Source organism: Diabrotica virgifera, chromosome 2, assembly GCF_917563875.1.
Source record: "Diabrotica virgifera virgifera chromosome 2, PGI_DIABVI_V3a".
Lineage (NCBI taxonomy): Eukaryota > Metazoa > Arthropoda > Insecta > Coleoptera > Chrysomelidae > Diabrotica > Diabrotica virgifera.
This window is the reverse complement of record NC_065444.1, coordinates 36,523,159-36,540,209: the sequence shown is the minus strand read 5'-3', so window position 1 is coordinate 36,540,209 and position 17,051 is coordinate 36,523,159. Positions and strand designations below refer to the sequence as shown.

General features: G+C 33.1%; 1 protein-coding gene across 2 annotated transcripts in view; it reads right to left on the bottom strand.

The window, feature by feature from the left end:
• The window catches only part of LOC114327415 (equilibrative nucleoside transporter 3), a 112,404-nt gene that overhangs the window by 83,278 nt on the left and 12,075 nt on the right, over window positions 1-17,051 (bottom strand). Inside the window, exon 1 of one of the 2 annotated variants that reach the window (XM_028276027.2) lies at window positions 14,137-14,491. The exons of the other annotated variant lie outside the window; for it this stretch is intronic. The gene's annotated coding sequence lies outside the window, so the exon portion shown is untranslated. Of the gene's footprint in view, window positions 1-14,136; window positions 14,492-17,051 lie in introns of those variants that run through there. 2 annotated transcript variants of the gene reach the window in all.

The window sequence follows — 17,051 nt, the reverse complement described above, 5'->3', positions numbered from 1 at the left end:
CCTCCGTAACTCTGGAACGGTTGATTTTATAACAATTATGTATAGAACATTTTTTGTTTTAAATTTCATGTAGAACATTTTTGTATATAACATTGTTTACGCTAAAGCATAGTTTTAGAAATATTGACGAAAAACTTAAAAAAACTACTAATTTACCGGCTTCTCTCCCATCTCCCTCCCAAATTGGACACTCAAAATGGTGAAACTTTTTAATGAACAATATGTGGACCATATAAAACATTTTGGTGTTGGAGGAAAACTTTTACTTTGGATGTTTGGGTTAGGCCTTTTTTTGGACCAGTTATACTATACTACCTCCGTAACTTTGGAACCATTAATTTTAGAAAGATTATGCATAGGGCCTTTTTTATTTCAAATTTAATGTAGAACAATTTTGTATAGAGGGTTGTTCATGCTAGACCGCATAGTTTTAGAAATATTGGCGAAAAACTTAAAAAACTACGAATTTACCGATTTCTCCCCCCCTCCCCCCCCCCCCAAACACGACGCTCAAAATGGTGTGACTTTTTTCTGGACATTGTGTGGACTATATAGAACAATTTGGTGTTGAAGGATAACTTTCACTTTGGATGTCTGGGTTATGCCATCTTTTGGATCAACTATACTATACTATTATAGATATTGTAAAAACCTACATTATTTTTTATCAAACTTTCTAAGATAAAAGATAAAAAGTTACGGTTAAAAAATCAATATATTTTTTTGAAAAAAAAGGAGAAATCAAATTGGAAGCATAATAATCTAATTTAGCGGTGTTTTTAGTCATTGGCCTTATTCATTCTTCTTTATTTGTGTATTATTAATAGATTCTAGAAGTTTGACTGGCTTAGAATGATTAATTTTAAAAAAACTGGAATTAAAAGCGAATAACGAATTTTTGTAGTTTGGTAAAAAATGCCATTTTCTTCAGAATAGAAAGATTAGCATCAGAGATGCGAAAAAATGAATAAATATGAAATTGTAGGATATTTAATTCCCAAGAATTTGGTTTGAAACAATTTTTTCTACGGCAAAAATTGAGTGAATCGTAAATGAGTATATCGAAAAACATTGATTTTTTCGATATGATACTAACACTTTCGATAGCGAATAAATCGAAAACTATTAATTTTATCAAAAAAATATATAGAACAGTTTTTGCTTAGAATGATTTTTTTTTATCAACTTTTACGGTCAAAATATAATAAAAAATTTCCACCTCCGAGATAAGGTGGCAACCATCCCCATGGTAAAAGCGCCGTTCGGCATTAATATAGATTTTGATCCTTGGACTATCCACTACTTATTCTCAAATTTGCAAGCAAATCGATCCATTCTGTAAACATTGCGAGGTGAAAAGTTTCGGTTCCTGGACTATATATGTTTTCCCAGTTTTCCAGAATGTGATGCAATTTCATTGAAAATTCATAATTGTATTATTAATATATCAGCAGCGTACGATACCGTGTGGAGATAAGAGATAAAATACAAATTAATGCGAGCGATTCCATGCATAAAGATCACTAATCTCATTAAACCTAGAATGGTTACCTTCGCAAAATATTTGTTTAAGCATAGATTTTACGCAGATACTTGATGATGTCTTTTTGCGTTTTTTATATATAAAACCATAGTTTATTGAAACCATTATTGAAAAATAAAACAATGGTTAAAACTAAGTTAAAGCTAAACATCTTCTTTATAGACTTCAAACAAACTTAATAAGTTGATTCTGTGATAAGAAGGCTTCTAGCGCCTGTACCAGGCTATATAAGTAATTTGGAATTCCGGAAAAGATCATCAGACTATTATATAATATAAAAGAGATAGATATATTATATATATAAAAGATATCATTAGAGATATTATTTATACTAAAAATGAACTTAATGAAGACCAACAATCAGTGGCGTAGCTGAAGATTGAGGGCCACCCCGCGAAAATTTTTGTGGGCCCCGTATTATAAGCATAACGACAACTAATAACAGTATAATTACTAAAATATGTGTAAATGACAATATTTGGCCTTCATCAGTTAGTGTTAATACTTAGATTGTTTGGGAATAGTCATGAAAACCGATACATGTATCTTAATCCGACAAACACGCTCGAACAGGTCGATTTTTAAAATAATCATAGTATATTATAGCATCAAAGTTTCGAACTTTACGCGATCCCTCTTCAGGTAAATGTCATACTTTTGATTTTTGAAGTTATACTTCTTTACCGGCGATATGAGGGTGAATTTTTATATGTTAAAACCTATGATCCCGGCGCATGCGCATTATAACTTTGTTCTGATTGGATGTTCAAATGACATGTCAAAAATTATTCAATATGGCGGCTGTGGCACAGCTGCAGTTAGATTATTTATGGTTGTTGCGTTTTAAAATTTGTGTGAAAAGAAACAACAAACAAAAGTTAGTTAATAGTTATACTGCCTTTTTAAATAGTTTTCATATACCTATATTTTTGGACTTTTGAACTATTTTGGACAAGGAAAACTCATTCTAATTTGGTAAGTAGTTTTTATTATAATCATATTGTAATTATACATTTGGATTAGGTTGAAATACAGTAGAGCGTCGATTATCCGAACTAATTGGGGGACATAGGTGTTCGGAAAACCGATTTCTTCGGATAATCGAACTACAATATATTGATACATATTTATAGTCATACATATTTATCCACAATTGAATAAAAGCCATATTTATATACCTACATATTTATTTATATCTTGATAATGACAACTAGCAACTAAACAAAAAAGTGCAGTCTTTGCAACAGCATAATTATTTTTGGATACAATATTGAAGAAGATTGAAGATATTTTAAGCGTCAATTACTAACGCTTGCTCGGTATTCGAGTGCAGGACGCGGGAGTCGATAGTTCAATAAGCGGTCGTTCGGTTGATCGACGTTCGGATAATCGACGCTCTACTGTACATTTCTTTTCTCAAGAATGGGGATTTTAGAGAGAAATCCCAAATTAGGTCCGATTTTTATTTTTAAATTATGATTTTTTGGCGCAGATTTATTAATCTAGTAGGTATGTAATGCTTTGATTTACATACTTAATTTGATTACCAACAAAAGTTCTATCAATCTTCATCTAATATATTGTTTTCTTACTGTTTTGTTATATTTTAATATTTTCTTCCACAAAATTTAAACTACATAATTTAATTATATTCAAAACAACTGTCAAACAGTAAAACGTTCAGTTACCCTATTTTTCCACATGACAAATAATGTGGAATTGGACGAGTGAGTCTAGGCTTCGATTACGAATCAAAGCGCCACGAAATTCACGGGTTCGATTCCCGATGCAAGTTTTTATTTTTTTATGCATTTTATGATTGTAAGTATATTTGCTATATATTTTTTTTTTCAGAAAATGCGTATTTAAAATTTTTGCCAAAAATTATTATCGTTCAGAAATCATTTTTTCTTTGTGGCATTTTTCAATGTGTTTGTGTGCGTTTTATTCTTTTATTTTTTTAAATTTTTGGTATTGTCTTAAAAATCACATAATATGTAGTAGAAGTATAACTTCTTACGTGCGTACAAAGTACACACACATTCTTTTTTTTTAATGGGAAAGCTCATCATGTGACACCTCACTTAAAAGCTTTTGAAATACTGATTACAAAAATGTATAATACTTGGCCAAAATTTTGGTCAAACGCTTTTTAAATGCATTCATTTTTTTCGAATACTGAGAAAACTAATGAGTATTTTTTGGAAATTTAAACGCAGAATGAAAGATTACATTACCGAGTGTCGACACTCCCTTAGAATAAAAAAAAGTTTCTTTTGAGTGATTTGAAATTAAAAATCATACTAAATTTTCTTTCGTTTTCACCCCTGTAACTTATTAAAATAAACATTATAGAAGTTTTTAGGGACTTACGGCCCTCGACAATAATGTAATATTTTATTCTGCGTTTAAATTTTTCAAAAATTCCTATTAGTTTTCTCAGGATTAAAAAAAATGAATGCATTTAAAAAGCATTGAGCCGAAATTTTGCGCAAGTATTATACATTTTTGTAATCAGTATTTCAAAAGATTTTAAAAGAGGTGTCAAATGATGTACCTACTTTCCCATTTAAAAAAATCAAAGTTATGCCTGTCACCTGAAGAAGGATCGCGTAAAGTTCGAAACATTGATGCTATAATATACTATGATTATTTTAAAAATCGACCTGTCTGACCGTTTTGATTATGTGCTAAAAATAATTAAGTTAACTTCAAAACTTTTTTGCTATAAGTTATTTTTTCGTCTCAGCTGAGCTCATCGTAAAATTTTTTATACGTTTTATCCGTTTATTTTTAAATTTTGGTGTAATACCCACTATTCTGCTATTCCTGCTGCTTTTGCTAAATTTTCGGAAAACGGATTTCTCATCTCTCGAGGATTATCACGAGGTTTTTAAAAAAGTTGAAGGGCGGTCGTTAACTCTGCCATTTCAGATTGCAAAAGTCTTGATGTTAGATTAATAAAGTTAAGTATTTTAGATTGAATAGTAATATTAACGACAAATTCAAAATTATTCATATGCTCTAATAATGCATTAACTTTAATTTTTCATCGTTTTTTAGATAGCAATGAAATTTTCAAAGATTTCATTACTTGTCGGAAAAAGCTCGACGCAAAGCCCTAACAGCATCATGTCTGGATGACCACCGGGTTTCACCTTGTAACTGTTGGTAAACGGGATGAATCCAAAGTCATAATAGTACATAGTACATACCATCTTTTAATACTTGCACTAACAAAACATAATCGTTTAATTAGGTATATCTTAAAAAAACAACTCCTGTACACCATCAAAGGCATCATTCAACACTAGGTTCAGATTATGGGATGCACAATGAACATAGGAAGCTGTTTTTCCAATGTCAGTTATGCACCTTTGTACGCCTGAATATACACCACTCATAACGTCCCATCATAACCCTTTCCTCGGCAGTTGTGTACGGAAAGGTGCTTTCTTTGATTGTATAAATTTTAAAATTTAATTTACAAGACTTTCTGCAATTTGGTCTAATATGCGAATAAATCCCAAAACACTTTCAACAACTTCTGCTTTGTAAGGTAAATTATTTTCTTCGCAACTTATTTTTTTATAAGTACCGGAAAATAAACCTCAGCTGATCGTGTTTTGAAATATCTTGAGTGGTATCAAGAATTATTGAATAAAAACAACAAAATATGTTTTGGTTCCCAATTTAAAGAAAGTAGAAGTATTAAACTTGAAGGCTTCAAGGGGCCCCTCCCAACGTCGAGACACCCCGCCTTGCGGGCCCTGCGGGCCTGTCAGCTACGCCACTGCCAACAATAGAGTAAGGATTGAAGGAAGTCTAATTAAATAGGAAAATTTGAAGTTAAAAAGAGATTAAAGCAGGGAGACCCGCGGTCCACAGTACTCTTCAATTTTAGTTGGAACCAATATTGAAAGATAGTGAAATACGAACGAAAGGTAGGTATGATCTATGACAACAGAAGTCAGGTCTGGACTTTTCGGGCGACGTAGTGTTAATAGCAAGAGCTGAAACGGAACTGCTGAGGATTTTCACTCTTCGAAGCAGTATGGACTGAGTATCAATGAGCAAAACACAAGTACATATATGGAAATGGAGCAGACCATATAGGTATGAATACACACAACTGAAGACTACCACAAACAATGAGAGTAGAGAGTATTGCTTAAAAAAGATGACGGAGTTTAAGTATCTAAGAGTAACTCTAACAGTAAAGGGGAACAAAGCCAAGAAATTGAGAAGCGAATTTAGAGAGGAAGGAAGACTGTAGGAGCCTTACCAAAACTACTAAAAATATCTCCAGAAAGGCAAAATTGAGATGATGACGAACAGTGATCCAGCCCACAGTCCTTTATGGAAGCGAAACATGGGTTATTAGGAGCAAAAATCAAGAAAATATGCTGAATAGCCGGGAGCAAAGTGTCCTAAAGGAGCTATTCGGGGGAATAAAAGACGATGAAGACGTTTGGAGGAAACAAACAAATGCAGGGATCAGAGAGCTGTACCGGAAACCAGAAATAAGCCAGATCGTTAGAACAAAGAGACTTAGTTGGTTAGGTCATCTTGCGAGAATGGCTGACGGATGGTGGGCATAGGACCTGCTGCTGAGAGGGGAAGGAAAGAATGCAAGAGTTAAGAGAATCTTAAAACAATAAAGTGCGAATGTATTAAAAGCAATTCAGAGGGTTTCGACCAACAAAGACGAATCTGGGCCAAACTAAACAGAAGAACAAACTGTGGCAAATACTCCGACTCAAATATAGCCATCATCATCATCATTCTCTTTGCCTTATCCCTATGCGGGGTCGGCTTCCCTAATTGCATTTCTCCACACAATTCTATATTGGGTCATATCAATATTAATCCCCTTTGCCAACATGTCCTCAAATATAGCCATACGCTATATTATTATAGTTGTACATTTTGTTTTGTTAACACGCTAAACAAAATAAAATTATTCGAAAAAGTTCAACCAGGTCAAAATAAAATAGTAACGCCGAACCAAATTTAGTAATTTATCTCGAAAAAATAATAGATAAGACAAACCATTAACTAGAAAATACGCAACAGGAAGTCAGGCGCTTCCTGTTGCGTGGTTGAATTTTCCAAGAAGAAAAACGCTAAGTGAAACAATTTCACCAAAATAGATTTTCCAAGAAGAAAAACAATAAAAGTGAAACAATTACCAAAATAGATTTTATGAAAATAACCACTGATGATTTGTTAAAAGCAACAAGAGTCACATAACCTACAATACTGATAATTAATCAAATCAACACACCAAAGCCTTGGAATGTACTGAGGAACAGCTCAGCTAGAATTTTCGCCAGGAACTATCACTTAAACTTAAAGAAATATTAATAGTATAATGGTAGGGAAGCCCAAGCGGCAATTTTTGCAGTTACTCGAGCGCGTCAGGTTATCCCATTGGGAGAAACCTTGTACCCTGTAAATGTACTTCTACCATATATCGACTCTTAATACAGGGGAGTTCGTTAAGGGGAGTCCGAAAAAAAATTCGATTCTTAGAAAAACTCGAAATTGTCAGATTAAGATAAGGTAAGTTAAGTATGTACATGTAAAACAGTGTATATTTCAAAAACCTGACGATTTGAGCGGAGCGTAAGGAAATGGGTGAGTCACAAAGTTTCACAAAAAAAAAGGGAAATATTTCTCGAAATGAACGTCATACCGAAAAACTAAAAAATACGTGCTCAATATTTTTCAAAAATCTATCGAATGATACCAAAAACGACCCGCTACGGAGAGGGGTGGGGGAAACTGTAAAATTTTAAATACGAACCCCGCGATATCTCGCGAAATAAACATCAGATCGAAAAACTGCAAAATACACGTATTTAATATTTTTGAATACGTGTATTGAAAGTAAAGATAAATAATAGGCATAGCATTAAGAGTCAGACAAATCAACAGAAGTATACGTGAACGATGAAAAATTCAAAATATTAACAGGTGGATAAAAACAAGAAAAACTGGAACGAACATGTTAACCGAATGGAACCAGATAGATTAGCGAACATCTGTAAAAACAACAAGCCGTATAGCAGAAGACCCGTTGGAAGGCCGCCGAAAAGGTGGAAAGACAATGTACAGTCAACAACAACTGAAACAGAATAAGAGGCAGACAAACAGGATTATTCCTAGTCGCACAAAAAAGAAGAAGAATATTTTTGAAAAATCTATCGAATGGTATCAAACACGACCTATACGGGGGTGGGATGGGGGTTACTTTAAAATCTTAAATAGGAGCCCCCATTTTTGTTGCAGATTTAGATTAATTAAATAAAAATAAGTAACTTTTATTCGACATTTTTTCGAATTATGAATAGATGGCGCTATAATGGGAAAACACGATTGTTGGAAATGGAAAATTAAATAAAAAATGAAAAGTCCCCCAGTTTATGGAAAACTTAACTTTTTGTGGTTTTAGGACCTAATGTTCACAACCCAATAGGTTCCCATAACGCTCGAGTAACTGCAAATTCAGCATACTTTCGTCCCCTATTAGAATATGAATGAGAAAACACTAATAAAATACAATAGTAAAGACAATAAGGCGATAGATCTCATTAGCACGACCACAGCAAGCAATATAGTCCAGAAAAACTCTAAGTACCTACATAAAATATAATTGTATCATTACCTACTCGAAATATCTAATAACTTTATTATTATAAAACTTTTTGTCGCGTTTGTTTTTGGATAATTAAATAACTTAAAAAAACGGTAACTTTTAAATCTTACTTAAAATTTTATACGACTATAAAAGTAGGTATTTACTTATGACTTAAGAGTAAACAGTAGCGATCAACAGGTAGCAACAAAATATAACTTCGGGAGATAGTATCATAAACTTTGGCAACAGTGGTAATCTTTGACATTATCTAAGATTAATATTTTGACAATATCATAGTCGTGCTAAATGGAAGTAATAGAAAACGATTTTATTATTAATAAATAGATATTTATAAAAATAAACCAAAATGGGTGAAAATTTTATGTTAAGATAGGTATTTAGAAAGGTATTTGCATGAAATATCTAATAATAAAACAATAATAAATAATCATTTTTTGTTGTGAAGCGAAACAAATTTCGATTTTCGCATAATTTTGGCACGGTTTTTAATGGACTTTTTCTTAGGTTTCACTTTATTTTTCGTTTGATTTACTTTTTCCATTTTGTTAAACTATTAATAATATTTTTAGAATAAAAAATCCTCCTAAAACTTTATATACTCGCATTAGAATTCGAAATATTTTTACGTAAAATATACTTACCTACATACATATAACTAAAACTCACAATTAACAACAATCTATTCTTTCAAAGAGGCCAAAAACTTATACAACAACAACAAATATATAATAAATTAACTATCAATAAACACTACTTTCCTATGAAACAACAAAAACGAATTCTTAAATTAACACACTACTGCACTGAACAGATATCGATAAAGATGACAGAACAGATTAGAGAAAATCTGACGCAGGTTTGTCAAAATGATAGTGATAATTCCTCTATGTTGCCTAATTAGTTATTTAGTTATAATATGTTCGATTTCTTGTTAGAAATAAAAAATTTTAGTAGTTCCAAGATTAGACAAAATCTAGGCATGGGATAAAAAAGTTTATTTGAAAAAAGTTTATTTTTTTTTTCTTCTTAATGGCGGTACAGGCTCCTTTTTTCAATATTTTATTTAGTTATAGAGTGATTTCCACGTACTAACATATTTCTGAAATTGGGCTCTGTACCGCCATTATTTATTATATTACGAATATGTGTGCCAAATATCTCGACAAAATATTCAAAATTAGAGCCGCAATCTTGGAACGCGTTTGTTGCTACCTGTTGATCGCTACTGTAGCCTCTTAAATTAAGACAATAAGACAACCATTTTTTTGTTTAGATTTGTATACTTTGTAGTTTATTTTTTAAATAACTGATAAGCAGCAGATGCTTGATTAACGACCAACACAACTCAAGTCTCGTGATATCTCGTGTTGATTTTCAGAAACCTTGATATACCATAATATATTGAAAATAAAAATAAAACCTAATGAAATAAAAACAAATCTGGTATTTATTGTAAACAGGGCCGGCGATAAGGGGCCTGGAAGGAATGCACTGAAGGCGGACGCCCCTGTTGGGAGTTCTCCAAAATGAGCTTTTTTGCTGGTGTTTTACAAAATACTAATTTTAACAAAAATACTTAATTAAAAAATCGAAGGGCGTCTGTGCTAGTTTTGCAGGCGGCAATTTGAGCTAAGGTTTTGAATATTTGGAATTTTTGGGATATAAGACTGGATCGGTATCCATACGACAGCACCTTAAGCCATCCCTGGATGCGACGTTAACTCCGACAATAACAGTACGGGAGAAAAGTATGCTAAATTTGCAGTTACTCGAGCATTATGAAGATCTATTGGGTTGTGAAGGTTAGGTCCTAAAACCAAAAAAAGTTAAGTTAAAGTTTCCATAAAGTGGGGGACTTTCCATTTTTTAATTTAATTTTCCATTTCCAAGAAGGTTTCTCCCCATTTGATAATCTGACGCGCTCGAGTAACTGCAAAAATCTCTGCTTGGCCTCCACTCCCATAATCCAATTGTAGTCACAATGAGAATAAAAACAAAGAAAATCCTAAACAGCAGGACAAGACAAAATAGCATGGACTAATGCAAGAGATGAACAAATAGAATAGTAAAGGGAGTATGAGTAACTAGAGGACAAAAGAAACAAAATTCTCTTTTTAACAAAAGCGATAAGCCTTCATTTCTTGCACTAATAGCAGACGATGGTCATGGTAATGGTAGATCGGAGCAGGACCCATTTGTGAGCCCTTTAGATAACAAATAATGTTTCTACGCAAACAGATGGCATTCGTCTTTCTTTACTTTTTTGACGGGAAAATACATGAGCAAATTTGAGGTTTTTCAAATCCGGAAAGTCAAGATGCTGTTGATATTTCAAACAGTATTTTGATTGTTACGCGCACCAATTTAAAAAATTATTGCAATATGCTTGGAACTGCGTAACTTGGAACCATATGGGAAACTTTTTTAATATCAATTTTACGAAAAAAAGTCATTCTTTATAAAGTGCTCTGCATAGTCTAAAACCTAAGATGCAATCATCAGATATCAAATCTTGTCAACAGTATACGAGGTATGTCAAAAAATATGAATTTCGCTCAAGAGCAAACTACCTTTATATTTCAAAATATCAAAAAATTTTATTATGAAAAATTATTTGTAATTAAAAACCATATTCAAATATGCAATAACAGCCTTCTACTTGAAAAAAAAAATTCTGAAATTTTCCTAAATTACCGATTCCGAACATCATTTTTATTTATTAGACATGTAATAACTCTTTTACTAATAATTTTAGGAAAGAAAGTTATTCTTCATAAGAATCTGTGCATGGTCTAAACCTCAAGATGCAACCATCAGTTATCCAAGTTTGTTAATTTTATACGAGGTGTGTCAAATAATATGAATTTAGAAATAATTTAGAAAGAATTCTTTCTAAATTTATAATATTTGACACACCTCGTATAAAATTAACAAACTTGGGTAAATGATCTTGAGGTTTAGACCATGCACAGAGTTTTATGAAGAATAACTTTTTTTCCTAAAATTATTAATAAAAGAGTTATTACATGTCTATTAAATAAAAATGATGTTCGGAATCGGTAATTTAGGAAAATTTCAGAATTTTTTTTTCAAGTAGAAGGCTGTTATTGCATATTTGAATATGGTTTTTAATTACAAATAACTTTTCATAATAAAATTTTTTGATATTTTGAAATATAAAGGTAGTTTGCTCTTGAGCGAAATTCATATTTTTTGACATACCTCGTATACTGTTGACAAAATTTGATATCTGATGAATGCATCTTAGGTTTTAGACTATGCAGAGCACTTTATAAAGAATGACTTTTTTTCGTAAAATTGATATTAAAAAAGTTTCCCATATGGTTTTGTTACGCAGACACCCTGTATATCAAGCGCCCCTAGTGTCAGTGTATTTTTTGGTAACATAGACAATATATCTGCATTTTTTTCTAATTCTCCTAGCAGAACAACAGCATTAAAGCAAGTGATGAACAAACGAACAACGAATTGAAAAACCACCGCAAACACGATGAATGCGAGAGTGTGACACAAACGGTATTTAAAAATCGCGACTAGTCCAGAAAGCCACTGCGCATCCGCTAGGGAAAATATTCTAATTCGGATTTTTTGCACAATATTACTCAAAAAGGACCCCTTTTAACAAATTTGCATGTTGCCAGGACCAAAAGTTGGTCAAAAAATTTTAAAACGTTTTTTTTTGTTTTTTTTTCCTAAAATTATTTTTTTTTGCATGGAACAAAATTTTTTTAGGTTTTTTGGATCATTCCAAACAGAAAAGGTATTTAGTGACTTTTCTCTAAAGTTGATAGTTTTTGACATATAAGCGATTAAAAATTGAAAAATTGCGAAATCGGAAATTTTTAACCCTAAAAAACTATGTGAAAAACTGAAAATTTGAATGTTTCTAAGGTAGGAAGATATTCTTTAAACATCGATTGATGAAATCCCGAGGAGTTTTTTGCAATACAATGTTCAAAACTCCTTCGTTTTTTAATTGCTAATCAAGCGCGCGCGACACTATTTTCCACCGTTGCATGTGTATGCAGTATGGTGCAAATGAAAGGAATAAATTCGTTATTTCGTAAACCGGCGACTTTAAGAAAAAATCCCGAAACAGGTCGATTTTTATTTTAAGTTATGATATTGTGACATATATGGTATACTAGTGACGTCATCCATCTGGGCGTGATGACGTAATCGATGATTTTTTTAAATGAGAATAGGGGTCGTGTGCTAGCTCATTTGAAAGATTCTTCAATTCTCTATTCAGTAATATAAACATTTACATAATTATTTATACAGGGTGTCCAATAATTTAATTTTTTTTTCAATTTGCCAAATGATTTAATTTAATAAAAATTTTTTGGACACCCTGTATAAATAATTATGTACAGGTTTATAATACTCAATAGAGAATTGAAGAACCTTTCAAATGAGCCAGCACACGACCCGTACTCTCATTTAAAAAATCATCGATTACGTCATCACGCCCAGATGGATGACGTCACTAGTATACCATATGTCACAATATCATAACTTAAAAATAAAAATCGACCTGTTTCGGGATTTTTCCTTAAAGTCGCCGGTTTACGAAATAACAAATTTATTCTTTTCATTTGCACCATACTGCATACACATGCAACGGTGGAAAATAGTGTCGCGCACGCTTGATTAGCAATTAAAAAACAAAGGAGTTTTGAATATTTTATTGCAAAAAACTCTTCGGGATTTCATCCATCGATGTTTAAAGAATATCTACTTACCTTGGCAACATTCAAATTTTCAGTTTTTCACATAGCTTTTGAGGGTTAAAAATGGCCGATTTCGCAATTTTTCAATTTTTCATCGCTTATATGTCAAAAACTATCAACTTTAGAGAAAAGTCACTAAAGACCTTTTCTGTTTGGAATGATCCAAAAAACCTAAAAAAAAATTGTTCCATGCAAAAAAAATAATTTTAGGAAAAAAACAAAAAAAAACTTAAAAAATTTTTGACCAACTTTTGGTCCTGGCAACATGCAAATTTGTTAAAAGGGGTCCTTTTTGAGTAAGATTGTGCAAAAAATCCGAATTAGAATATTTTTCCTAGCGGATGCGCAGTGGCTTTCTGGACTAGACAGCATCCTGGTGTTTTGAAAATATTGACTCCGGAAATCCTAAAATAGACACAAAACACATGTTGGAAATGGAAACAGACAATGGAAACAGAATAAATGCAATGGAAATGACGTTTTGGAGAAGGAGCTGCAAATTGACAATAATGGACAAAATGAGAAATGAGCGAATTAGAGTACCAAAATGAATGTAAAGGAGACAGTAGACACTAAATGACGAAATAGGAAAACGTATGGACATCTGCGAAAAATGAAGGAGACAAAAATACCACTAAGAATTTGGAAATTGAAACCAAATAGAATGAAGAAAAGATGATGTCCTCTATTACATTGGAACGGGCAAATAAAAGAAGCAAGAAATGACGATTGGATGTGGTAAACGGCAAACAGAATATACACTGTACATAGGGTAGGTAAATATTGTTAGATATGGTGATGAATGTGGACTTCAGCTATTCTTAAGGTCTGCGATAAGGGTCCTGCAGGCACTGCAAGCGGTGGTGTACAATACATAGGCATACTAATTAAAAAAAACCGGAGGGCACCTATGCTAATTTTGCAGGCGGGCACCTTATACCCAAGCACCGGTGGAACAGTACGACAGTGGAGGTAAATACATTAGAAAATTAGAACAAAAAAATAGTGAAAAATAGAGCGAAAACATAAAATGAAAATAAAAATAATGTCAAAACGGAACTAAAACCTACTAAGACGTTAAATTACAATTTGTGAAAAATCATAACACAGCTAAAATTTTCACTACAAACAACTGAAAAACACGTGGCCTATACTATAGGATCTGTAATACTTACTTGCCGCACTTCATTTTTGTGCAAAGTTCTTGCTCATATTACGGAAATAGTATAGGATGCGACACAATAATTTTTTATATTATCGATTTACACTGTGTTTTTACTACAACTGCCACTTATATCAATTTCCTTCGCTTAAATTTACACTTAACGTACACATATACGGAATTATTATCAATCTCTCAACTCGCGGTATATAAGCCAAACACGTGGTTTCACTGTAAAACCACGTTTTGAGCGGATATTATCCCACCACATGTAAATTAAAAAAGCAAATTGCTAAAGGTGTTTCAACGGAACGGAGGAGCCGAGTCAGTGACATAGAATTTTTGGTTGGCTCAAGTACAAAAACACCCACTTTGTGCTATCTATTTTTACTTTGCGTTATCGTATTTGGTTTATGTATCCAATGTATCGGGAAAAGCACCGTGCGTCGCTGCTTGTAATAGTAGTAGAAGTATTGAACTATTTTTATCAAAGTGTACGAGGACAGGTTAATTAGACGACCGGTACACGCTAATTAATATAGTATATGTCAGCGTTCTTCGCGTGTACCTGCACCACTACCACTATGCCATGGACTATCATTAACGGCCATTACTACAATTTCACTTTCTCTTAACGTTTCGATTTCCATTTCTTTTTATGTTTTTGTTGTTGTTGTTGTCTTTTTGTTTGTTTGTTTTGTTGTTTGACGAAAATAGTGCTAGAAACAGCAGATCTGAGAACCCTTGGAAAGTCGATGGTAAGACACTGTGGGACAGAGCTAGAGCTAGAAGCAGTGGTGTCATGGCAAAATTAGCAGTGCGGGAACGCAGTGCCGGAACGCATTGCTAATTTTTGTTTACAAAACCTAAATTATCTATTATTTTTTTTCTTTTCTTAACCAGTGTGGGAACGGCGTTCCCACGCGTTCCCACACCATGACACCACTGGCTAGAAGTACAGATATACGACGGACAAGCAAGATAGAGAAAATTAATAACTAGGTAAGAAACAGAAGAGTAGCATGGAACGAACACATAAGCCGAATGATAACAAATAGAGTAGTAAGGATGGTTCCCAATAGGAAGACGATCACTGGGAAGACCAGGAAAACTATGGGACAACAACTTACTGGAGGTACATTGACAAAAACAGAGTCAAGTTTACATAAAAAGAAGAAGAAGAAAAGATTTTTCCATTTCGGCAATCATTGTATTCAACATGCCCAACAAACATGACAACATTGTGTCAGTTGAAAAAGAAACCCTTAAACCACTATTTGTAGAAAAAAGAAAACCTTGGATGACATTAGAAATTCTTGAACCTATGGAAGAATGAAGAAAACATGAATGAATAAATACAACCAAATTCAGGTAAATATCAGAAACAAAATTTGAGAGGCAAAAGAGAAGTGACTCTCAGACAGATGCAAGGAAACAGAAAATAGGAACGGAAAGTATAATACATAACTTTAACTTACACAAAAAAATTCAAAGAAATGACAGGTTCTAAAAGAATCCCAAGAACAAATATCCTTAAAAAATATAAAGGAGATATTATTACTGACGTGAAAGAGAGATTATGTCACTCGCTGAATTACATCCAACAACTGTTTAATAATGAAAAAAAACTGTCATTAGAAACCACAGAGGATACAGGACCACCAATATTACCTCAAGAAGTCATCTATGCCATCAATCAGAAGTCATCTATGTCATTAACACAAAAGAGGGCAAAGCTAGATGTGCCAACGGCTCTGTCCCTAGGTCTGTTCATTTAATATATCAGACTGCCACAATTCTAAGACAATGGCTGCAATCCACTTTTGTAGCAATCCCCAGAAAATCCAGGGGCAAAAATCTGCTCAGATCACAGAACAGTAGGTAGCCTTAATAAGTCACACACTTAAAACATTTTTGAAAATAATACGAAGCAGAATTTTTAAAACTGGTGAATATGAAATTAGTGGCACACAATTTGTCTTTAGAAATGGTATGAGCATAAGAGAGGCTTTGTCTGGCTTGAATGGACTGGGGACTGACCCACAGATGCATGGACATGAATCAGGATATGTACTTTTTTGTAGACTTTGAAAAGGCTTAAATATAAAAAGCTTGCAGATTTATTAACACCCTAGATATCAAAATACAGAGATGAGTCCGCCAGGGTTAAGTGCTTTCCCAATGTCTGCGATGAAACGTTATCGGATTAAATACAAGGTATATCTATCAGAAGCCCTCTCAGATTCAATACAAGGTATATCTATCAACGGAGAAGTTTTGAATAACTTACGTTTTGTAGACATTGCCATTGACAAAAATCAGTGGCGGCTCGTCAGGGTCGGCAGTGCCGACCCACACATTTATGGACACATTATAGATTTTTTAAATATTTAATTTTAATCGGAGTTGATGATATTCGTTTCTGTGAAATAAAAAATATATCTGTGAGATAATACAGACTAAATTTTATTCATTGTTTTTAAAAGACTTCGATCCCGATACGTTAGTTAAGTGGTCCCTGTGCGCTGTGCGTAAGAGACTTTTCAAATTAATGATCCTATAGTCATGCACTGATCCTATAGTCATGCACCCGCACCCGATTGCGATTGTGTGAATTCTTATTATAAAGCCCGGCACGGCATGCCGTCCCCAGATCGAGGATTTGCTATATAATAAGAAGATATGGAATATTAGCCGATAGGCAACCAATTATACATTCTCCGTACTTATTTGAATGGCAAGTACGGCAGCGGGTACCTCTGCCGAGGCCGAGCGGTGATCTGCAAAAGGGTGGAAAGGCACGTACGTAGCCACGTATTGCCTTGCTATCGCGCCCGGGATAATTATGAAATAGGTAAGTAGTTTTACGTCGTTTAATTATTAATATTATTATTGATATTGTAATTCTTTTAAGTTGTTAGGAATTAC